A 24,990-nucleotide genomic window follows, 5' to 3' on the forward strand; every position below is an offset into this window, starting at 1 on the left:
CGTATCTGTTCATCTATCTGTCCCAAATAGAAGTGTCATAAAAAACATTAGAACTGAAATTTACTCCCACTGAAGGCTGCAGTAGCATTTCCATTGGCTGGAATTGGTTCCTGGGAAGTTCATTTCAAAGATGATTATCTTACTATCAGCAAGTCTAGGAGCATGGACTCCATGGCCTTCCACATGAACACTAAAGGGAATAAAGTGCTATAAATCCCTGTTTCTGCAATGATAAGTATTCTGGCCCCAGTTTAAGTATATAGAAATAAATTACAGTTACGTGTTTTTAAAATCCTACAAAATCTCTGGGTTACCACATCTGCTATCCTACCAAAGGTAAATATTCCAAGGCTCTTGTTAAAACTGTGACTTAAAAAGCTGTCCAGGGCCCATTTCACTGTTTGTTATCAGATGGTTCAATTACTTCAGTTACAATTCCTATCTAAAGATGGTCCCTGACTCTTTGTTTTGGCTATATACAGAATTTGCCAAATTCACTGTTCATAATCCAGAAATAAAGACTGGTTTATCTGGGAATTTTCAAATAAATTGGATAAGATTGTGACTCTCAATTAATATAAAAGTAGACCTATAAGGGCTTCCCGAAGTCGATTTTAGTTTGGCCTCATAAATAACCAGTCTTTCAAAACTCTCTGATGGCTAAAGGTAGTGGCAAAGTATTTTGGTCATGCATGTCAAGCACATAGGTCAGAAGTAAGCAGACTTCTTCCTGGTTCTTCATCCTTTCTTGTGTGTTTTATTCACAACTTTTCATTACTTGAGATGACGAAGGTTATGTACAGCTTTGAACAGTACTCTACACATGGCTGCACACTTTTGAGCCACTACTAAGTGAAATTCAGCATCTCGTAAGTTGTTCGGCTTGGAGAACAGGAGGGTTAGCTAGTGGGGGAAATCAGGTGTCCCTGCTGAGATGCTCTCTGTTCACAAGACGCTTGAACTCTGCTGTCCTGAGCACGAGGATTCACGTAATCAGAAAAAGATTTCTTGCTCTCATTCCCAGAATCTTTTCAGCAAACATCAGGACTGAAATCCCCCTCTGCAGGCTCCTCCCAGAGCTGTGCGCCACAACTCCTACAGACTGCCTACCTCTCCTTCAGGTCTGCTTCTGAGCTCTCTCTGCTTTTGCGTCTGCTCTCTCTTTTCTACATACAACCCTGCCCAAAACAAACTCACCAAGGCTCCCCACCCAGATCTTTTAAATTCCTAGGCAACCTTGCATTTGCCTTTGTTTTGGGCAGAAACGTGTGCTGAACTGTCTTTTACTGCTCAGAAGAGAAGGGCGGTGGTTAAGCCTACCATTTTCAACAAGGCTTAACCCAGCCTGCAACAAAACTCACAGCAAGGATGTAACCACTTCACAGCTGTGTATGTGTGTGTGTGTGTGGTATGTGCAAAGGAATTTGCAGAAGAAATGGACATCCTTCCCCAAATTTCCAGCTGGACAGGAGACACAATCAGGATGAGGACAGTTTAGTTCATTTGCCACTTGCACATAGGAAAGATGCATAGTTCTTAGCGGTTTATTTCTGCTGGGACTAGAGATACTGGTGCCCTTATGGTTTCTACTTCAGACATCAATGCACTCCCCAGCTTTTTTTTTTTTGTTGTTCTGAGTTGACTCAATCTGAGACCAGTGTGGAAGCCAAGGAGGCCACACAAGATGTTTGGCTACTCAGCGATGCAAGTTTTCTGGGCTGGAACCAGCCTCCACCTGACCAGCTTGGAGGGTGCAGAAGAGCCTTTCCTGGTCTGCACTTGACTGAGTTCACAAGCCAATCTGTAGCGGAAGCCTTTGCCTTCCTGAGACCATGAGATTCGGCATGGTTGGATTATCTATGGAAGTCTCTGCTGATGCTTTGCCATAAAAAACTCATTTATACTCTGCTCATAGATGCATAAAATATTGCTTATTGAACTTGTGTGTGTCATGTATGTCAATACCCAATAATGCTAATGTTGATCTTAATAAGACAGCATTTTGTAACCTGGGTAGGCTTGTGTGTGATGTGTTCAGTGGTGGCAGGAGGAGTTCTCCAAAAGCAATGTAGTCATTTGTTAGCAGCAGACAAGTTGTGTGACAGAAGGGAGTGGTTAGGAGGCGCTCCGTAACCTGGCATCTTCTTACAGACAGAGTTTAAGTTAAGGTGGGTTATCACACATAGCCAACCCTAATCCCTTTTAAATGAAGGTTCTGTTTATAGAATATCAAGGTCAGGATTATAAATCCCGGAACAAATCACCAGGTATAATTAAAAGGAATAATGCCAGTTATATTTTCCAGTCATTCTCAGTACTTTAAACTTGGTCTCTGTACTCCTTGGACTTCTCACAGGTAAGTAGAGATAGTATCTCTGTGATCTAATAGTAACCCGTTTACTATAGTTCCTTTGTTTTTACCACTAGCTTGAAATACATACCAGTGTTACACATTGTATATGGCATAACAAACTAGTTAATTCTTTCAGTTTTGCACTGCTGTGTTCAACAGTGCTTCAGAAGTATTTCCAAAGAAATTTCCAACCTTGTTTAGATAAATTCACTTTGCCTTTTTCGTTCTGTTTTTTTTTTTTTTTTTTTTGTGGTCAGTTTCTAGCAGTCATCTTCAGTTCTCCAATGAGAAATTTACAGGAATAGAGAGGTTTCTTGACAGGTCACAGAATATTTAAAAAAAAAAAAAAAAAAATCTATTTTTTCTTTATCACATAGCTTTGCAACAAAAAAAAAAAAATCTGATTCTGAGAGATAATGTACTTCCATCAAGGAAAGACAACAAAACAAAATGAAGTGCCACATGAATTAATCTTCCTTTTAAAGAGGTAGCACTCCATTTTAAATTGAATACTTGTTGACTCCTTATAAGGAACTTTAAAAATACCTAAATTAACTTTAAAAAGAAAATGTTTACTGACAAGAAAAACGGAAAAAGGTGTTATGTTTTAGTACTGTTAACTAGAATATTTGTATTCTATCTGTACAGCCAATTACAGTAGTCAGTATAGTCAGTGGTATTTAACTAGCAGATATTCGGTATAGTTAAAACAGTGGCTTGTAGCACAGCATACACAAAGCACAGTAAATAGCGAGACTAGTACAGAAACATCCAATTACAGAGGTTTATCAATTGCAGTAAAGCTGTATATAATTTTACTTTGAGAAACATACCAGGCTGGAAAAAGGATAATTATACTTTGCAGGTAGAGAACAATTTCCTGACAAGAATCCAATTTATATTAAAAAATTGGGCTACATTTTTATGTTTTGATTTTCCAGTGAAGGTGTAGGGAAAAAAAGAATACAGACTTGTTTTTTTCCTCATTATTTGGTGGTCCTTCCTTGAAACTTTCCAAACCAAAGCCATTTCTCACATCTGGTTGGAACACAGATCTTTAAGACATTCAAGTAATTCAAATCAGATGTAAAAATCTAAGCTACACTATATGAAATTCAAGAACGATATAGTTCTTACAGGGTTAGACAAGTCTGCAGTATGGCACCTCTTTTAATCAATAACAGTCTCAGTTTCAGTTTATCTGTAAATATAATACTATAATTAAAAATGATCTACTGCATTAATTATTTCAATACCCAGTGTAGCAAATTACCAGGTTAGTGACACTTTACATTTAAAATGTTATTAGCAATTTCTTATCACTTTACATGGCAATATGGTCTGTATCAGCTTATAGTTCCAATGGAAAATATTGAAGATCACTAATATCAATAAGCACTTCCTTATCTCAGCCATTTGTAACTGCTTGTATTGACTTTCATTACATTACAGCAGTTCTGCTTATACCCAAATGGTAGTCATTAATTGCCACTAACTAAGGCACAACTATACATAATTTAAATTGTTTCCAATAAATGTTCAATTAATGTCTGTTATCCGCATTTAATTTCCATTGATTCCAGAAAGCTACTGTTGAGCTTAATTGCCACCATAATGAACACAGTTTACCGTAAGTGTCATTGGGCCTCCAGTAATACCACTGGACAGCTATAGGGACAAATTTCTCTCTTACTGTCAAGCAGTAGGGAGCAGTGCTACACAGAGATCACAGTGCAAATCAATGGCTAAAAACCCAAACAGCTGCAGCTGAAGTTGACCAAGAACAGTATTTACCTCAGCAACAAATGCATGCTTTTCTAGGATACCATTCCAGATGGCTAGAAAATATTCTAGAGGCTTCCTTAGGCTTAGTATGTGAAAATAAAAGGGAATTACAACAGACTGTTGAAAGCAACACAGCATTCTGGCTTGAAGTCTTTTCCACTTGGGTTAAAAAATTATATCTGACAAAGAGTTCTAGACTAACAGAAAAATCGGTGCAACTTGTTTAATCCTTCTTTTCTTTTCTTTTTCATTTTATTATAATTTTGTCCATACAAATACTTTGGCTGACCAAGGACTGTGAAGAAAATAAAACAAACCCTTATTTTTAGGACTGCTTCAGATATTTTTGGATAATACAGGTTCATAGCAACACCTTCAAGTAACTCATTGAGATTGGATCATTTTAACATATTGTTAGGTATTTTACATAAAAATCAGTTACATTTAGACTCTCAGAAACTGCCAATTCATGAGAAAAAAAGCAGTGGCTTAAGAGTGATCTTGTCTAATGTTCCTTTAGAAGAGCAAAACAAAAGAATCAACTTGCTGAAAATTAAATGTTACTACATTTTCAGAATGACATTTCCAATTTAGCACTGCAAATATTTTTTTCTTATTTTCTGTCCTATTTCAAAGTGAGATCTAGATGAAATACTTAGCTTTTATTCAAACAAATCACTTGATTGACCAACATCATCTTATTCATAATCATGCTTTGTAATTGCTTTCTGTATTCTTTTATTGCTTTCATTAGGACTGGAAGTAAAACTCACCCCTAAAATATTCCCTGAGATGAAAAATCTGTCTCTCAATGTGCTTCAGTAAATTAGAATATTTTTTCATTATCTTCACTTTCTGAATATGTTCATAGTCTTATCCAAAGTAGATGTTATTAAAATAGACCAGTTTTAAGTTACTAAAAGCAGAGCTTTACTGTCAAGAAATTTGTCTCAGAAGGGAAGGATTGCTGCCTTTTAGCTATGAGTACTGTTTAGGTCTGTCCTACCAGTCAACATGGACCTCCTGTACAAAAGTTGCCACACATCCCACATTTTAGTATGGTCAAACCTCTTGTCTGCAATGAAATGACAGTAGAGTATGTCTTTTCCTATGTTTTTATTACAGGCTACTGTTCCTTAATAGTTCTGCATTTGCTTAGAAAATACAGCACATGTAGGCTGGAGAGGCACAAATTACCATTAGATCTAGGATCTATAAATTTGAAGACAATCCTGGTAGGTGCTTATAGTGAACTGTTATTCTATTGTAGTGGATGTTCATCACTTATCACCAATTTCTCATCACAGGAAAATGTATGACTATCTCCACCGTCCCATTTCTGCCCTCTTGTACCTACGCTGCTCACCAGAGAAACAGGGATCTTGTAGACTTGCCAATCCTACTGTCCTGTAGACCTAAAATCTATAGTGTCAGGACATTCTTTGAGGTTAGAGAGAAATCCAGATTGAAAACCCAGATTTTTCAGGCTTGTAACAGTTGTAACATGACTAATACACAATCAGGATATGCTCCCCATATAGCAGCCACCACAGGGCACCCAGTCCAGTCCCTGCATGGGGACTCTGAATGGACCTCCGAATTCCACAAGTTCACCTTAGGCAAGAGCATGAGCTGCCATGGCATTAGGTACAGGGTGGTGCTTGGGGGTGGGGGGAATTCCAAAACAAATTCCTGCCCTTCTTTCCAGTTTATGAGAGGGAGTTCTTGGGGTGGAGTAAATTAAACAAAGGAAATAGCATTAACAAATCAGTGCAATTTTTCTGTATATCTCTTCTGAGGCAAGAAAAGGTGACCTCTTTTGGATCATACTGTGAAGTTTGGAGCGTAAAAAGAAGGACAGGTTTTAAAGACTGAGAATTCTGTTTTGTAAAATACCTTGACACCAGTATTTTGGGAAAAAAAAAAAATGTAAACTCAAACAGATGTCTTACCAAATGGCTAAAACCAAAGCTTCAGGGCAACATTTTACCCTGAAACTACATGGCAACCGGAAGAGCTTGCAGTAGGCAGACAATTGCCACATCTCTACTATTACACTACAAAGAGAGAAAAGTGGAGAGAAGTCTTCTTTTTCCTTTGAGAAAGGTCACAATATCTCAGTTATTGGCTTCCCTGTTGCCTCTTCACATCACAGAAAAGCTACACTGCCTTGTTTCTACTGATTAGTTCCTCATCCTCCTAGGAAAAAAAAGGAAAGTAAAAAAAAAAAAAAAAAAAAAGGAAAAAAAAGGCAGAGAGGACAGAGAGGAATGAAGAAGGGACAAGCAAAGGGCTGAACAAACCAATGAACAAATTAACTCATTTGTTTTGCGGGTGGAAACACAGTCTAAGAAGCAATGCTCCATCTGCACCCCAGAGGAAGTTCAGCTCTGCTGTGCCTTAGAGCACATCGCTGCAGCCAGGTCAAGAGGTGACAAAGTCTTGGGCAGTAGTTAAAAACTTTGCATCTGAAACAAAAGTGGCACCTCTAAGAACCAAACCCAAATGTTGAGGGTAATGGGCTACAGGTTAAGGGACAGAGCATCCAGGAATTGCTGAGCCTCTCAGGCAGCCCTGAAATGCAAACCAGCATAACAAGGAGCTTATGCACATCCTGTAGAGGACTGATACTGTAAAGAGCTGATGCAAAGAACTGAACAAAGGAAACCATTTTGCAATGCACAAAAAAAAAGGAGGAATTTTATTGGTCTTAGAGAACTTATCTTCTGAAACCTTATCTATTAACTATTTACACAGACATCAGTGGTGACAGATATTATCTGCGCTTCCTTTTGATTCCTTCCCTTTCATGCCAACATTACCTGGTCTAAGCCTCTCCAGCTAGCCCACTGACAGCAAGACTCTTGATCTTCCTATCCATTCATGCCTCCTATTGCTGCTTCTTTTTTTTTTTTTTGTGGGCCAGATGTAGTCTCAACCCACAGCCATGTTTTAGTCCAAGCTCCTCAATGGAAACCTCTTCTCATAATATCAAACATTAACCAGCTTCTCTTCCATGAGCAAGATTTAGAGATTCACGTGTCCTTCATATGCAACAAAAATGAGAATTTCACTCTTTTTTTCCCCAACAGTACAGGTGAGGCTGTCCTCATCCACAGTTAGAAAGCATGCAGAAGAGACTGTTAAAGACAAGCAGAACAAAATGTGTGCAAAATATGACAGATATTAAAGGAAAGTCATCTGGATGCCACAGTTGCCATGTGCTCCAGTTGGTGAAGCTCATCCTGTGCTCTGACATTACAGGAAAGCACTTGTCTTAAGATCCACTTCCTTGTGCAAGTTACCAAAGTTAAGCTGAATGCTGTTCAGTATGCCACTTCCCAACTGTAATAGCAACAGAGAACTGTTGCTGTCAAGAGCCAGAACTGTATTCACATACATATATTTTTTGCCTAATTAAAACAAAAGCAAAGTTTTGGAAGTAGGTCATATAAGGAAAGAAGTGGTAGTCTCCAAACTCAGCTGCAGAGAAGTTTATCCTTCCTCAGAATAATGCTGCAAATAGCTTCGTATAGACACCCACCATGAGAGCAAACAGTTATTCCTGTCTCCAAGTTGAAAAGAGGCAGCATAACATGCATAGCATCTAGTGCTTGCATGTCTTGAGCCTAATTTCCCAAATAATTTAAATTGAAATCACAGGCTGCAAACAATGTTTTGTCACACTGCACCAGATAAGGACGTAATTGTTTTTCTCTTCCCATGCAAGAGTTTCCCTGTTCCTTTGGATATTCAGATTGCCACCATACAAATAATTTTGCTCTTCAGCCTCCTGAGATTTAAAACCTCACCAGTTTGACCTTCATTGATAAAATCTCCTGATTTTCCAGGCTCTGGAGCCTGGAAGCAAAAAAAAAATGAGGATTAGTTAAGGACTGTGGCCGGCTCATGAACATTTGTTAGCTCCTCCAATGCCACAGCTCATGCTGTTTTCCTTTCACACAAATTACCCTGGAAGCCCTGCCCGATGGGGCAGGTGCTCATAGGAGATAAGCAGCAGTATGAAAAGTTTGGGAATTAATCCCATTGTGCAATAAACTTGACATCTAATCTACTACTTAGATTTGTAACACACCCAGTAGAGTTTAACTAATTTGCCATTGCACTGTTAAACAGCCTTTGTGGTCCATGTATCCTTCCCAACGCTTTTCAGCAGTACTGTAGAAAGACCCATTTTACTGTAAGTAAAGGTGCTCCACATGCATTTTCCTACATGTTTTTCAGTTTTGCATGTGCAGACTTTCACTCAGTCCTGGACAACAAACTCAGATGACAGTGGCATGGAGATCCCTTTTCCAGTGGGATCTTTTTTCTGGTGGGCAGCTTTTGCGGGGATTTGGACATGGACTTGGTTTCTAGCCACACAGCTTTATCAGGCCTCAGGTGCTTTTGAGCATGTGCAAGACTTCAAAACTTGTATACCTTAAATCTGGAAAAAAGATCATACGATCCTTAAGTACCTTTGGGGCTAAGCATCAGTTGAGCAAGGGGTTTCAGGGCTTAATTTCAGGTTAAAGGCATAGTACTTGAATTTAACTTCTGTACCAATTTAGATTCCTAAATATTTTCTAACCTAGTCACTAACCCTTAGTCACTAAGGCATCTGAATGAGTGGCAGAGATTAAAATAACCACCTTTGATAATTCCCTTAAATTCCTAAATTAAAAGCACTCCTAAGAGATACATAAATGGTTTGCCTGTTTCACACAGACCAGAAAATCAGGACCAAAGTCCAAGAAAAAATGACATATCAAAACATCAGCTGAAACAGAAGGTTCCAGCTGTTTCAAATGCCACTAAACCACAATGATTATTGCTAACATAAATAAAGCAAAATCTTAATCCAACGTTATCAAGGAGTGACTAACCATATTTCTCTGTTCTTCTGGTAGTTTTATGAGAGAGTACATTTTCATAAGAAAAGAGAAGGATGGCATATAAGCTGCCACTTTCTGTTGTAGTATATAAAACCACAAACACCTACAAATGCACCTAACAAATAATTGAACTTAATCAGTTCATATTCAGCAGAAAAAAAAGAAGAAAAAAAGAAAAAAAAAAGCTGTCAAACCAAAGTCTAAATTATGTCCTTGATAACTGGCTTGGATTTTGTTGTTGTTGTTGTTGTTTTTTGTTGTTATTGTTTTTTGATTAGACGATGTCACTTCCTTGTGAGCACCACAAATTATAACAGTTGCAAGACCTTTATGGTTGCTAAAACCAAAAGAATGGTTGGAATTTTTTGAAAATCTTCACAGTTTCAATAGTCACTTCAGACCGACATTTTGTATATTAAAAGCTATCTTTAAAAACTAAATAGGTGATACAGCATTCCAGAATCTGGCAAGACAGGGAAAAAAAAAAAAAATCAAAGCCTGCAAATGCCAACCCATTGCACTTTTGCTACACTTTATGATTGTGGTGAATGGTTTGGGTCAGTTCATTTGCAGACTCCTGGCTCCCTTAATTCCAGTAAGAAAAATGCCAATAACGTTTCTAAAATAAACCCAGCATCTCGTCCCTTCTATTTAGGGTAGCTCTTCTTCTGTCCAACCACATCTCCAAGCACAATGAGAATTCTCTTCTACCACCTCAGTAAACTTCCCTTCACTGTTGGTAAAAGTGCCTTTTTTCCATTGCTGGCATCAAGAGAATTTTCAAGATGTGTTCCATGAGTCATTTTTTTGCTACCCAAGTTAAACCGATCACACAAAGTTCCCCTTTCTTTTTTTTCCTCATTGCCCCACTATCCTGCTACTCTCCAAAATGTTCTCTGAGAACCCTAATTCTAGCTCCTTACAATACAAGGGAGAGGATCGCTGAAGTTTGACACTGATTTAAATGTTACTGTAACTCCTTGGCTTTCCAAAAAGACTCCTTACTAATGACTAAAGGAAAATATTTTTAAGGACACCACAGAATGCCTGCAGCAAGTCATGACACAGGGAAACCTGAGCTATCTGGAAGTGAGTCCTTTCTCATCGGAGCAATGGAGCCACAACAGGAGGACTGTTCAGGTCCAGGAGTGTGCTGCCTGGATAAAGATGATCTTCTGGGATCCAGTGTCTTATCTGTTCATGGCAGTTAATGATTAGTATTTTGGACAACAGGAATTTTCACAAGGACTTGTGCTTCTACCTCTTAAGAGATTGTTTTAAATCTCTTGCCTCTAGATAAGTATTCTGGTGTTTCTCTGTGATGTTTGTGTTGCTCCAGTAGCTACGAGGTCCTTGGCACTGGAATAGACATAACAGGGTGCAAAGATTTGAAAACCAAAGATGATTTTTTTTTACTGGACCTGACAAGGGATTTAGGATTACATGTTTCCACCTGAGAAGTGAAGATGTCAGAGCACGGACACAGGTGCGGATGTAGAGTCTCCATTCTTGGAGATATTCACAAGCCATACAGACATATCCTGGGCAATGTGCTCTGGGTGACCTTGCTCGAAAAGGTGGATTGGACAAGATGACCTCCAGAGGTCCCTTTCAACCTCAACCATTCTGTGATTCTGTGAGAAATACCAAACCTGTACTAATTGTTAAAAAAAAAAAAAAAAGCAAAGCTAAATAGATTCATGGGATTGGATAAGACATACCTACTTGGTTCTCTGGAATGGAAGGACACACCACTAATGGTTCCAGATTTACAAATCAAGTTCCTACCTGCTCAGGTAGTGGTAGAAGAGGTATTCAAAGACCAGAGTAATGAACACAACTGGAGTGAATGGAAGTTGAGTAAAAAGAAGAAAAGAGGTTCCAGTAGCTCCATCAGTACTTGTCCAGTATAAAATTACTGCTCTGGACACCCATGCTGATTAATCTTTCCACTAATATGAGCTGTCTGGTAGATTCACTGCTCAGATGTTCAGTCCTTTCGCATAAAGGGCCAGGTGAACAGCTGGAACACACAATCTCTATTTCACCTTGGTAAAATACAATCTCTTGACATCATTTAATTAGTGTATTTCACTCTTTTCCTATTGCAAACAGCCCATGTGTTTATGTTCGAATGACAAGATAATAGAGAAAAATGTCTCCTATAATTGTTCTACAAACTATATTGTTCTTTAATATGAACACAACAATAAAGTTGTGTTCATAAACTTACTGTTACCAATATAAATAATTACAAAACCATAAAAAATATAAATGCACGCAGTAACCAGAAGTATAAACCCACCACTACTAAATAGCACTTCATAACTGTGGCTCTGAATTATTACTCCTTCACCAACACAGCCACAGTATCCGACTTCATAAAATCCTCCTCTCTACAAATTAAATGAATTGGATAATTAAAAAAGCCTATGTTTAGTCCACAAAGTGAAACCACCATCACTGTAGCATGAAAACGAACCCACATTTTTAAAAAACAGTAACATATAATTCCCTGGCAGGCATGATCCATACCTACTTGTTCTCTATCCATTTGAAGCTGTGGGCAGCTGCTTTGCTCTTCATGATAGCCTCAGAAGTGCTGCCAACAACTTCAAGTCTAGATTAGAAAATCTTAGGGCTGGGACTTTGGCTTCCTACCTATCTGCAAGACACTTCATTGTGAACAGTAAATAGAGAACTACAGACTGAGAGTAGAAGGCTTGGTATAAAAGGCATGGCACAGGCCATGTGTGCATGCAGGTCTTGCACGAGGACCTGCCTGGCAGGGCTGGTAACAGACTCAGAATAGGATGGCAGCAGCTGCTCACAGCTGTCTTTTTACTACAGCATCTCCTGCCACCATGGGGAGAGGAGTGCGCCGCAGTGGAGCGGCAGCTGTGCTTGTCCCTGCAGGTCTGGCAGAGGCGGAGATAACCAAAATTGCAGGCCTGATCCCGCAGAGGTCACACATACCCTACACCCCACTCTGCTAGCCTAGAGAAAGGAGGCAAAGAGCAGGAATGCAATTAAAACACAAGGTGTGTGATTCATGCAGGGGGTTGCGTGTGAGTGTTCATATGCCCGTGAGGTTTAAGCAGAGCCGCCACATCCCCATGGGCAGGCAGAGCCCATGCGTGCACACAAAATACTCTCTGGTAGAAAGCAAAGGAGAGGAAGGGGAGAGAAGACATCCCTTTCCCCTTCCATCCTGCCAAGCCTTGCATCACCTTGCTGCTGCCAGCCTCCCTTCTCGTCTGCCCAGCCCAGGGCAGATGTTACGGTGAGGCCATGCCCTGCCCGCAGCGCTGCCTGCCTGGGGATTGCCTCGGGGCTCCCTCTGCTCCCAGCAGCACAGTCGCTCCCACCGCTGTAGCTGAAGACAGATCTTTGCCTCTGTGTTTTCCTACCTTGTGCCAAGAGACACCTATTATAACCCCTAAAATATGTTGGCTGTACTGTGCTGCCTGATTACCTTCACATCACATTAGCCCTATAAATAGGGGAAAAATACACCTAGATAGATGATGTCAGAGAATTCCACATGTATGTTTTATTCCGAACAGCGTCTCCAGAACAGTTGCTGACACTTTGCCAGTTGCATTTGACTTGTAATATTTCAGCATTTGCCAGCAGGACTTTGTGCACTGTATGCAGATGGCCGGGTGTTATTATCCCTCCACCCACATGCCTGAGTCCAGTAACAGTCCTGCTCCTGGCAAAATTCAATCTTCTCTCATCTCTCATCCCATGCTCATCGTTGTATTATTTTTTAATTAATCTATGGTTAACTGAAGCTCCCTCCATAAGTCAATGATTTCCTTTCAATTCTTGTTAAAGATTTTTCATTTTCATAAACTTGCAGCATGTTGCTCAGAATCCACTAACAGCACACTTTCCTCTCATTATCAAATCAACAAGAAATGGACTCAATGAAGCACAAAGAACAGAAACACGGCACTGACAACCTCCAGGCCCTTCTATCTGCTCCAGACAATCATCTGTCAGACGCACTGCAAGTGAAAACATCTTTTACCACCTTGAAAGCCACAAGGCTAGATCCAATCTTGGTGCAAAGTGCCATACTTCCAATCTGGGACACAAGCAAGATGTCCTGATTTACCCCAGCTATATAGTTGATGGTTCCTATTCTCTAGCTAAGGAAACAGCTGCTGGTAAAACTGCCGCTCAAACAGGAATTGTAGGATTTTTCTGTGACTGAATGTATTTCTAAACACAAGTTTTCCATCCTTTTTTTTTTTTTTTTTTTTTTTTGGCAAGCAGTAATACTGAAGTCAGTTCTTCAGGGGAAGCTGGCATTGAGGACTCCTGCTTGCGCTTCTGTGCGCCACAGTGCTCAGCATGTCTTAGCACTGTTACTTAGTAAAGCTCTGATCACACTGTGGTTCAGTTTACAAGTCTTTGGCAAACTGAAAACAGTCTTAAAAATCCCAAGATTTTCTGATCATGTTTGCTTTAAAAAGAGATGAATAGATTACACAAAACAGAGTGATGAGCATGCCTACTTACTCTTGTCGGTGGCATGAGAAGAAAATCACTATTTAGTCAATGGAAGAAGATTCAGGACATAATGGATTTTTAGCTAGTTCATCAGAGTGACCATGTGCACAGCAAGATCTGTGAGCTGCACACTCTAGTACTAGGTCCAATTAAATATAGGATCCTTTATGGCTTAAACCCATGCTCATTATGCACATGTATTACATTAAACCTTTTCTTCCCCCTTTTCTCCAGTTACCCTTCTGTGCATTTTGGTCTAAATTTTCAGAAAATTGCATGCCCAGTTCCTACAATTATGCATGTAATCAATTAACTATTTATGTCTACAACAACTGTGACCAGGTATGCAAATCGCCAAGCGGCTTTTGCCATTTTTCAATAATTTAGGCCTTTGTCATTTATTCATCCACTTTTGTTTGAAACAGTAAGTTCATGGAAATTTAGCTCATTTGAAACATATGCGTAGATCCATATGAACTGCCCAAAAGCATCACAAAGAGAAAGGATAACCTTGTTGTTAAGGCAGGAGAGCGCGAAATCTGGTTTCCATTCCGAGTTCTGCCACACATTTCCTGTGTAACCTTGGGCAAGTCATGAACTGTAACCTATCTAAGTGTGGCTGACCTACATGTAAAGCAGACAGAGCAATCCTTACTTCACAGGGTTATTGAGATGTTTCATTTGTTAGTGCATATGAAAAACATTGAAACAAGTAAGTGGAAGGTGCTACAGAAGTATAAACTATCATTAAGGATATTAAATATGTGACAGTAACAAACATGAGACGTGATCAGGACTCAATCGTAAAACAGTGGGTAAAGGGGCAAACGTGGCCATTGAGAATGGAGCAAAGAAAATGGCAAACAAATTCAAGTTAGAACATGAATGAGAACCAAACAGTAATGGTGAGCATGAGCAGGCATGTGAGTAATTAACCTTTATACTGCAATTTTTACTGTCCTACTTGGTCTTGCCCTTTTACAAAAGCCTGCAGTGTCCGAAGACATTTGAGAAGCACTGAGCTAGTTAATTCGGCACTGACCACCTCACGGTCTGTTTGATCAGCATGAATTGTTCTTCATTAATCAGGATAATTCTGACAGTGATATTCATGCCATGTATTGGCCAAAAGCTGGTGGAGAGCATTGTGGTGTTAAACTGACTAGCATAGCCGTGCTCAGTTATAGGAAAATACGCCCTCTTTGTTTCCTTATTCACCAGAACAACTATAAAGTCAATTCTGTTGCTGTGGTTCCTTTCTTATTTTTAGATAAAATGCAGTTAGATTTGCACATCACTTCACTAAATGCTTGGGGTATGGCCTTGTGGGACCCATATAAATCATGACATATTCCATGAGAATACATCTCCTTTTAAAAATTACCTCATTTTGTAGCTGACCTATATATGGCACTCACACTCACATTAGGAGTCTAGAGTAGACTGATTGCAGTATCTGGCCCAAATTTATGACCTAATACAGCAAAATGCTCTGTATCCCTCAGATCCAACTGGGATAAAATGTTACATGTTGGGCCCCATGTAGCCAGTTTCCATTTTGATTAACAAAACCTCTCCTAGGGAGAAATGAAACAAAGCTTTTGACAAAATATTGAAGATTGTATCGCTTTACCTTGGTAAAACACTTTGATGAGTCTTCATTTCATGGTGATACTGTCTAGGAGGATTTGAAAATGAGAGTTAAAACCAAACATGGAATGAATGAAGAAAATTCTAGTACTTTAGGGTTTTCTGAGCTTCAGGCAAATGTTTTAAAGTATGCCTTGATTTGTACCTCTAAAGTGATTGTCATCCTGTGAGTCTGTACATTCAATCTGCAACTGGAAAAGCAAGCCCCCTGGCAGTATGCTTCAATCTGCTATCGAGGGCTTTGTACTTCCAACATAGCGCATTTAGGTGTCCACAAACAAAGTTTGAGAAGCACTGCTCTATAGAAAGTGCCCAGAGGTTCTGGAAAGTATGCTATCTGTGAAACTTAGCTGAGGAGCTCATCAGCAAGAGCTGACTACCAGCAGCATTACATTCTGCTTGCCCACTACAGTCCTTGCCTTCCAACAGTTTGCTTTCTGCCCCAAAAATTTCATGAATGACCCGAGAGGACCCAGCTAACCTAGACAAGCTTTCACGTGAACTCTTCTCCATGTTTAGCATAGTTGTTTCTCTTAGTTCATTATTTAGGCAGCTCAAACCACAGCACCTCTCTGACATGTCCAGGTTGGGCACTGGGGACCGTAGGGAAACCACTGCACCAGGCTGCGATTTGCCTGGTGTGCTCCTGGGGCTGTGGGAAGGGGGCAGCGGAGCCTCCCCCTTCATCGTGGCCACCTCCTGCGCTGCTGTGCTCCTTTGCATCAGCAGAAAAGCCACCCATTAACAATTCCAATTAACAGCATGCAAATAACAAGAGATTGGTCTGATGAGCTGCTGTGACCTTCTGCAGTGCGTCAGCCCTCTGCATTCCCTGGAATTCATCCCTACCTGACCTGGGCCATATCTTTTGGAAAAAGATATAATCTTGATTTAAAATTTTCCAATGAAGGAAAATAGACTATAAACTTTGGGAGATTGTTTCAATGGCTAATTAAACTCAATTAAAAAATCAATGAAGATCACAAGGGAGCTTCACGGGGGTCCTTAAAGGCTACAGAGAAAGAGCACAGTTTACCATTTTTATATGTTAATTGCACCTGTGTTAAGTGGATTTTTTTTTTTATCACTGATTGCAATACAAAAGCACACTGACTATAGGTATTTGGCCAGCAGATTGATTAAATGAGTTACTATTCCTTTACATGTGAAGTGTTTATTAAATCTATTAGACTTTACCTGAAAAAAAATGAGATATTAGGTGTGTAGAGTGGGAGCAGTTTCACCACACTTTAGCTGGTCTTCATTATATCTGAGCTAGTCAATGGAAAAAAAATGGGCACTTCTAGAGCATGATTCATTTGATCTGAGGCATACACCTACCTTACATTTAGACAGATGTATTGTATTTGTAGTATGTATGGCAGTTAAGAAAACATGAGCTCCAGCCCTAATTCTGAGCAGCCAGGAAAAGGCCAGATGACACAGTTCTACCTGATGGAAAATGATCTGTGAACAGCAGGGTGGAGGGAGGGGGTCTTCAGCTCAAATCCACAGAGTCACCCCTGCCATTGCTGGCCCCTAGAGTGCTGCAGAGAAATGCCCTGGAGCTGTCTCACTGCTTGTAAGTGCTGACCCCAGAAAGGATGTCAGCTGTTACTTACTATTGGCACTGAGGTCCCGGCATCCATAATTCCATCACTTTAGGGATTTTACTCAGTACCAACTGTAGTCTAGTCCCACTGATTGCATGTAAATTAGGTAGTCCTGGAGTTGGAAAGGATCTTATGATTTAGATGGACCCGAAAAGAGTCAAATGTATGTGCTCTGTGATGTGAACCAAAGCACAACAAGGGGAACAACAGGGAAATTCACTTCAGAAGCATACTCCAGGGCTGTACAGCAGTGTCACTGTAGGGACAACCCAAACATTTATCCTTCATGACAAAAAAGTTGTGTGGATCTGTGCTCAGCACCTGGGGCAAACCTCTATTAGTAGTCATTATCTTCTCCATCCCAGCCCATAGTCTGAGACACTCGGTTACACATTCCCAGAGCCAGATAAAGTACTCTGCTCCTTGTTTTATCTTGGGATGTGTGGTTGCTGACTTCTGTTAACTACAGCTAGTATGTTCAGAACCACAATGCTCACCAGCTTTGGACAAAAGTGCCTGGGGAGCAGGCATTTGCCTGGGTTTCAAACTATGCTTTAGCTACTGCATTTTGAGCAAACATTTAATTATCTGTGTTTCTTTCTAACCTGAATCCCTGATTAAGTTTACAGATCAGATTGGCTTGGTCAAAAACAGATGTCCAGAAAATGTAGGCATTGTAATCTTTTCTCTTTCTTCATACAAATTCTCTGCTTCAGCACTGCAGAAATACCCAATTCCCTTTCTGCTTGGGCTTTTGCAAACCTACAGGCTTTAAAAGCATTTGTCACTTTACAGTTTGATCTTGAGTAGAATTTCTTCCATCACTAGGGGAGATGACTGGGAATAAAGTTCCCTAAACTGCAAGTTCCTTAGAGAAAAGCTCCATCTTTCATTCTTCCCTAAGTGTTGTTTTCATCTACAGGTTCTATAGAGTTAATTGTAATAAAACAGAGTTACAAAGGTGGAAACTTAAGAGGTCAGATGAGAAACACAGCTTTCATCAATGTCTGGGGTCATCACTGGAATGCAAGAAGATCATTTCATTTGTAGGAGACTCGGTAATTGTAGGAGGAATATCATCTACCCCCCTTCTCTACCCTCTGAAGAAATTATCTAATAGTTTCCAATCAAGATAGCTTTTAAGAGGATTTGGTTTTGATTGAGTCATCATCTCAGAATACGGAAAAATATTTTATTCTTAAATTGTAATTTTCATTAGTCATCTAATGCCAACTGAAATTCACACTGTTCCTCAACCAACATATGCTTCTTATATTTTCTCTCTCTTTGATATACGTCTAATCAAATAAATAGGCAAAAATAATAATTTGCTGTACTTTTAACACAAGATCCAAAAAGTTCCCTAAGAGAAGCTGGATTTAATTTCCAGACAGGGAAGCTGAGGCAGAGGGAGCTCTAGGGCTTTGCTTGGGATCACACAAGAGGCCAGCAATTGACCCGGGAATAAAATCCGAGTGTGCTGGTTAATTTCTTCATGCAGTCCCCTAACCAATACTACCACCCCAATCCCTTCTCTCTACAGCCATATCTGATTTCTACACGTTGGGGAAGTGTAATTTTGGTGCAAGGTTGCAAAGCAAAGCAAGTCATCTTTCCTGAACCCACTGAATTTAGGAGCTCTGCACTATTTCGCTGCTAAGTGCGTGGTGTGTTTATTCCACTTGTCAGTTCCTGCCACGGAAACAGTTCTCTGATGAACCTCGGTGCCTGTGATGTCAGCTGTCAAAAGACCAGGCCGTTGCAAAGACGAAGAATGTGGTTTAACATGGCAAAAACGTTCAGCTCTTTGTGTGACAAACCCAACCGAGGGAGATTGTCTTCCCTCACCAGGCTTTTCAAGAGCCGGCGGTGTGGCAGCAGGTATTTGTTAACATCTCTAAAGGGCGGCTCCTTGATGCACAGCTGCAAAGGTAGCATTCAGAGCACTTGGCTGACCCAAGCAGGAAGGGGCTGTTCCGTTTAACGAGGCCAAGGCCCAGCTACAAAGAAGTGATAATGGAGATGCCATTGACGACAGGGATACTTGCAGAAGCCACAGAGATTCCTCCTTTTGTCTCCAGACTGGTCACAATTCATTCACACGTAGCAACAATTGCCTAGTGCCTGAAGGAAATGCAGAGAGCTGAGTCTCAGGTAGCATGAACTAAGGATCTTTTTGTTCATGCAGAAGAGAAATATGCCCGTTGCAAGTCCAGATAGATAGCTGTTTGTTTTGTTCTGGATATTTTGGTTTTTGTTTAAATAGAATTGGGCAAATACTTTCTCTACTTCCTCCCACAAAAACGCCTTGGGATCTTTCTGCAGATCCCAGACATCAAGTTGTTGCCTTTTTCATTCGGTCTAAAAGACGTCTATATTTTTCTCCTCCCCAATTAGATAATCTTTATTTTTCATTCATCTCAGGTCTAGCTGTGTCACTTTGACCTCTCTGTGAGGCCTGGGTAAATCCTGAAGATGCTGGGCCACAATTCTTAAGAAGGAAACTTCAAGTTCTTTCCGCTTCACTTCCCCTTCACATGTCTGAGGCAGTTAACGTTGCTGCCCCATAGTCTGCGTGGCAGGAGCTGTGTGCTAGCTGTGGCACCTATTGTCTGCATTTTTCCTCTCGTTAGTCTCCTTGACCTTTCATTGTCTTACTCCTGCAGTGTCAGGTCAGACTTAGTGTAGGTCTCCCTTCACTAAGGACCCCTTTCCTTTCGTGGATCACTAAGCAGGACAATTGCTCTATCCATCTTTTCAGGGCCTATTGTCGAGCCCCCCCTGAGCTGAGAAAGGTTTGATTCACTGGGAAACCATTTTGGTCAAAGGGAAGCCTGACTATGTGTCCTTTTAGGAACTCTGTCTTAATCACTGACTTTTTTATCTGGGATATGAAGAGGATTCAGGAGATCAAAAGGTTTGGGAGTACATGGGTTTGACCACATTTTTCCTAGAAAGAATGGGAAACCTCCACTGAAAAATGAGCTCCGTTACAATGGGCAAACAAGAAGGAAAGCCACATAGTGTTCCCAGAGCATTCTGAATCATCAGACCTTCAATAGCTTCCATAGAGAAGGGAAAAAGTAAACAGAAAATGTAAATGGAATGTAATAATTAATGGACCTGAAGAAACAGACTCATTTGATTTGCGCATAATTGGCGCCTTTTAAAAAAAGATAAGTCAAAAGAAATTGACAGAGCAGATGGAGAAGACTGACGACTGAAGTTCAGTTTGGCTGAGCATGCCATGGACATGGATGTGGTTACTCAGAATTAGTAGCTTGCATCACCTTGATGAGTGTACACAAAACATTCAATGGCCCTCATGTTCTTCCAGGAGCAGGAAAAGTTACGGAGATCTTACTGGAGCACCACAGTGGATCTATGCTGGGTTTGAAGGTCCTGATTTTGTCACCAGGTATACATGTTCAGCCACATACATGCTAATGCTTTGAAAAGTTCTTCCTGCGTGGAAACCCTGACCATTATTTGCAATGACTGGGCCTTACAGAATACAATCATGAAATTTCACTTAATTTCCAAGGAAGTTAACCAGCAGCAAACATTCCCATTCAGGCAATTTCTTGAAGTACGGATGTAGGTGCCTCTTTAGGTACACAAAATAAAAGTGTTTGGTTCAAGGACTAAACAAAAACCAGGAAGAATGCAAACACTTTCTTTCCTGCAACCTAGCTAAAATCCTTTTACCTACTGCTATGCCAAAATGCTTTTTAAAATGAAAGTTGCACCCTTCCTTCAGCCAGCCCTTACCTCTGCACAGGGACAGCTCAGGCCTTTTCAGAAGGCAAAGCTGAATATTGCTGTGTAAGGTTACAGAAAGGAAGAGGGTGGGTGTTGGAATGGGAGGCAAGCAAAGGGAGGAACTTGGACAGAAAGTCTGGGAGAGCAAGACTTGTGTTCCTGTTATCAATAAAATGGAAGAAAAAAAAAAAAAAAAAGCAGAAGCCAGGACCTCAACTTTTCCCTTTGACCTAAGCAGAGTCAAGAGGGAGCCAGGCTACTTTGACTTTCTCCAGCCATCTACTTTACCTGGGTATTATCTGTATTTCTCCTTACTTTTTAATTCTTTTTAACATGAACAGATAAGGATTCTGCTTTGGAAAGCACCCCGATTTTGGCACGCTTGTGTTTAACAGATCTTTTCCTGAGTCAAATTAAAAGTCACCTGCACATAATGAGTGCCTATGAACTAGCTTTTGGATGAGGAGCCACAGCTGGCTTCAAACAAGGTCAAATTTTCAGATTAAACCTTTGTTCTCCAACAAGAAAGGGGGGAAATAAGCCTCAAAGAAAAAACAAATAAACAAAAACTAGAAAATTCAGATTAAAAGAAAAAATTATTTCCAGCTATGAAGTGGAGAAAGTGATAGTATCAACATCTCTGAAAAGTTTCAGGTAGAGATAAGTGTAGAATTGAATGAGATGAGAACCATCCCTGTTTGCTGTAATGAAATTTCTGAACCTGACATTTCTTGGTTGGAAAACAGACATAATCCTTGTGATATTTACATTAAGTATGACCAAGAGAACTATTTTTCTTGTTTGTTTACTGGCATATATTGTCACTGAAGGGCCAGAAATATCTACAATCATGTCTGTGCCACCTTAATTTTCCCCCTGCCATTTGACTTCCCAGTGTCAACTGATCACAATGTCAGCAGTGCCACTTTCTGTCAACACTATCAGGTAGAGGTGTCCAGGATATTAAATATGCTTGCATTTGTATACAAGAGGAAGGGAAAAAGTGATCCAAGCATTTCCTGGCCTGTAGAAACACCTGAATTGTGCTTCAGTGGAATTGCAGCTGACTTGTTGACAAAGTTCTGCATCAGAAGAGTCTTTAGCCCTGATCCTTAATGACACTAAGTATCTGTTTTCTATTAACAAGTGCCAAACTTATGAGGGGGAAAGAAGTGATCAGAGAATGAAAGCATTAGTGTAATTGCAGAGCTGGTGCAATCAGCAGAGCTGCAGTTTCAGAGCTCCCAAAGGCAGAGAGCAAGTGCCCTGGGATAGATTTCAGTTACGTCAGGGAAGTGCAATCTCATGCGGTTAGGCTCTTTTAGAAAACTGTTGAGTTTTGTGTACCCTTCAAGCTTGATAAAAAGGTTTTGCTGAATATGTCTAAGGATCTAACCATCATAGATTTGGAGTATGCAGAAAAGCCACCAACTTTCACCTGGTATTCTACTACAGAAGATAATTTCTCTCTACACATTTTTGGTTATATGACAGGAATCTGATCCAGAGCCTGGAACTGTGGTGTGTCTCACATGGTTAAAAAAGTTAGGTCAAAAAACATCCTAGAGGAAATATCTTGTAAAGAGTGTGACAGAGGAATGGTTTTCCTTGAATCTGGTGACTAACATTAAGGCTATTGATAGCGGTTTCCTTCTGTATCCACGTAGGAGGTTTGCCACCCATGCTAATGTTACTCCTTCAATTTACCCATCAGCAGAGCATTGTCCTAATTTGTCCACTTTGGGCAAAACCAACTAGATTATTTCAATCCAAGCCTGCATTACATGGCAGCCTACAGGGAAATCATGTCTACCTTTTCAAAAGGTCACGTGTGTCATGTTCCCTGCATTTTTTGAGAGATCCCATATTGCTTACTATTCTTTGAGTCTTAGAGCATAGCTTGGGTGGGCTGTCACTCTCCTTACCTGTGAAAGCAGCACATTGTCCCTACATATCCGCTAAACTCAGTGTTTCTTGATGAGCTGACTTTGGTAAAATTAAATTGATTATGGACTTCAGGAGAAATGAATTACCCTGATTGAGAATTAGATCAAGAATTTAATTTAGCACAGATAAGTTTCATGTGATTTGGAAATTCCCATACTGACTTCTCTGTCAGTAGATGGGTGGGGGCAGAACCTCCAGCAAACTAATGGTAAAAGCAGGAAGGTCACCTCGTCCATTAGCACATCTGGATCAGAAAGAGGATGATTTACTATCCCCACCCCAAACTCCCATTGAAATGAACAATCCCATTCCCTACAAAGGACTAGTGGCTCTGCTGCATCTGCATATTTAACCAGAATGGTAATATGGGCAGTTGCATAGCTGAAGATCTAAGAGCTGTAATATGATTGAGCTAATTGCTTCCAGAGGGCAAGAAACAGAAAAATGCTGTAAAAAGGTATGCAATATTTGAAATTAAGGTTTTCCCTCAAATAATGCTGCTTATAGAGCTTTTAATGCCAGATGGAACACAAATTATTAACTGGCCTTTCTTGTAAGCATCCACGGTTTTTGTCTTTTGTTAAATCTTAATCTCCGTGTATTGGTTCATGCTAATAGCTTCTGCAGTAAAATGCAGTACATACAGGTGGGCAAAATGTCTGCGCGTTCTGAGTAATCAGTTACAGTTCATTACTAGCTGTTGATGATGTATTTGACTTTGTAATTTTCTAATACTGAGACACTGAGTAATTACAAATCTGTATTAACATTTCTTCTGTAACAGCTTGATCAGTAGTTGGTTAAAGGAAAGATTCCCATTAACTTTAGTGGTCTATGAATCAAGCTCTTGATATATATAGAAGGCCCCTGAAAACAAAGTTTTATTTTTTAATGTATTGTCTCATTTGTTGAATAGCGTGGCTTACTGCCCAGTGTTATGGCTGTTCACAATGACTATTCTTCCCACCCATTCTCCTTCTCCTCCTTCCATTAATCAGTGATGGGTTGAATTCAAATGTTTTGGAAGTTCAGTCTGGTTTTGATGTGATGGTACATAAAAATATCTACAAAGTAGTTATTAGGGTGCTTGGTGTGGCTGCATTTGTCCTGGGGAAACCTCCCCCTCCTCTTTGAGAGCAGCAGCACATTTTGTGGGAAGGCTGGCAGCTCTACAAGGTCCTCTTTGAGGCGGGCTCCACTCCCTCTGCCCCAGTGGTATATCCATCATTTTTGGTTTTCCTTTCCAAAATGCTTTTCACAAAAGTCACTTCCTTGTTTCACATTACTCCATGCTTTGTGAATTCAGACTGGAACATGCTGTGAGCCAGATCCATATCTGGTGCAAATCAGCATCATCCTGCTGCTCTCAGTGGAGCTACAAAATTTGGTGTCCATGGACTCTCTAAGCAGACAAACAGTTTTGGTGGAGTGTAAATGGGTTCGTGTGTTCTGGGACAAGATATTAGCAGGAACAGCAAATGGAAAATACCCATAATAAGGTGTTTAGCTTCACTAACCTTTTGGTTCTGCCCAACAAGATAATTTTTGGATGAATTTTTGCTTTTGAGCCCTCTTAGAGTCCTCATATGGTCTATTTCTGGGTGCTAGAAACTGGTATGGAGCAAAAAAGGACTAGGCTGCTGACTCTGTGTAAGAGAGGTCAATGAGTATCATCATAAAATAAGCCTATATAAATGTATCCCTGGCACTCTCCCTTCCTTATATAACTGACCACCCTAAGCACCTTTTTCAGAAGCTGCTCAAAGTTTATTCAAGGATGCATTTGGTTAGACTTACAGTATTTGTCACTCGTTGGCCAAAACTGACATACGGGATTTCAATGTGCTGCTTTTAACGTGGTGACACTGCCTTTAATTTAGCATAAGTGATTATATATGTTTGACTGTCAAATCACTGTATGTAGTTTTTGTGGTTGGGGGCTTGTTTTATCAAAGAATTCCGCTGAACCTCTTCCAAACCAGAGCTCTCATGTGTATAATTATATTGTATTTTCATTATATAAACTTTATTTTTAAGACTGAAAACATATTAAATGATTATGGGAATGTGCATTCTATACAACACCACCACGTACTTGTGGGAAGAGAAGTTTATAACATAAACCAAATGTTGTCATTAATATACAGGTACAATATGCATCCGTGTGACCTGTAAAACTCTACCAATGGAACAGAGGGATCTCAAAATACTTGCAATCGCACTTCAGAATGAAATAAAATCATAGTAACCTTATTTTGCACTGAATAGCAGCTTGGTGATATTCAGTGGGAGTAGATGTCAAATATTCACAGCCTGCATTTGAACAGTAATTATGTAGACAAGTTAGGTGCTTCCAAAACACCTTTCAAAGTAGTACTTCATCAAACATTTATTACTTCTTTAATACATCTGCTAGGTGCTAGTACAGTGCTGTTAGAGATCCGTTTTAGCCCAGGACAAC

The 24,990-nt window shown here is 40.0% G+C and overlaps 1 protein-coding gene across 1 annotated transcript in view; it reads right to left on the reverse strand.

The window, feature by feature from the left end:
* LTO1 (LTO1 maturation factor of ABCE1) overlaps positions 1-24,990 on the reverse strand; it is an 84,550-nt gene that overhangs the window by 2,779 nt on the left and 56,781 nt on the right. The window lies entirely within an intron of this gene.

The sequence above is a fragment of the Aythya fuligula genome, chromosome 5 (assembly GCF_009819795.1).
Source record: "Aythya fuligula isolate bAytFul2 chromosome 5, bAytFul2.pri, whole genome shotgun sequence".
Classification (NCBI taxonomy): domain Eukaryota; kingdom Metazoa; phylum Chordata; class Aves; order Anseriformes; family Anatidae; genus Aythya; species Aythya fuligula.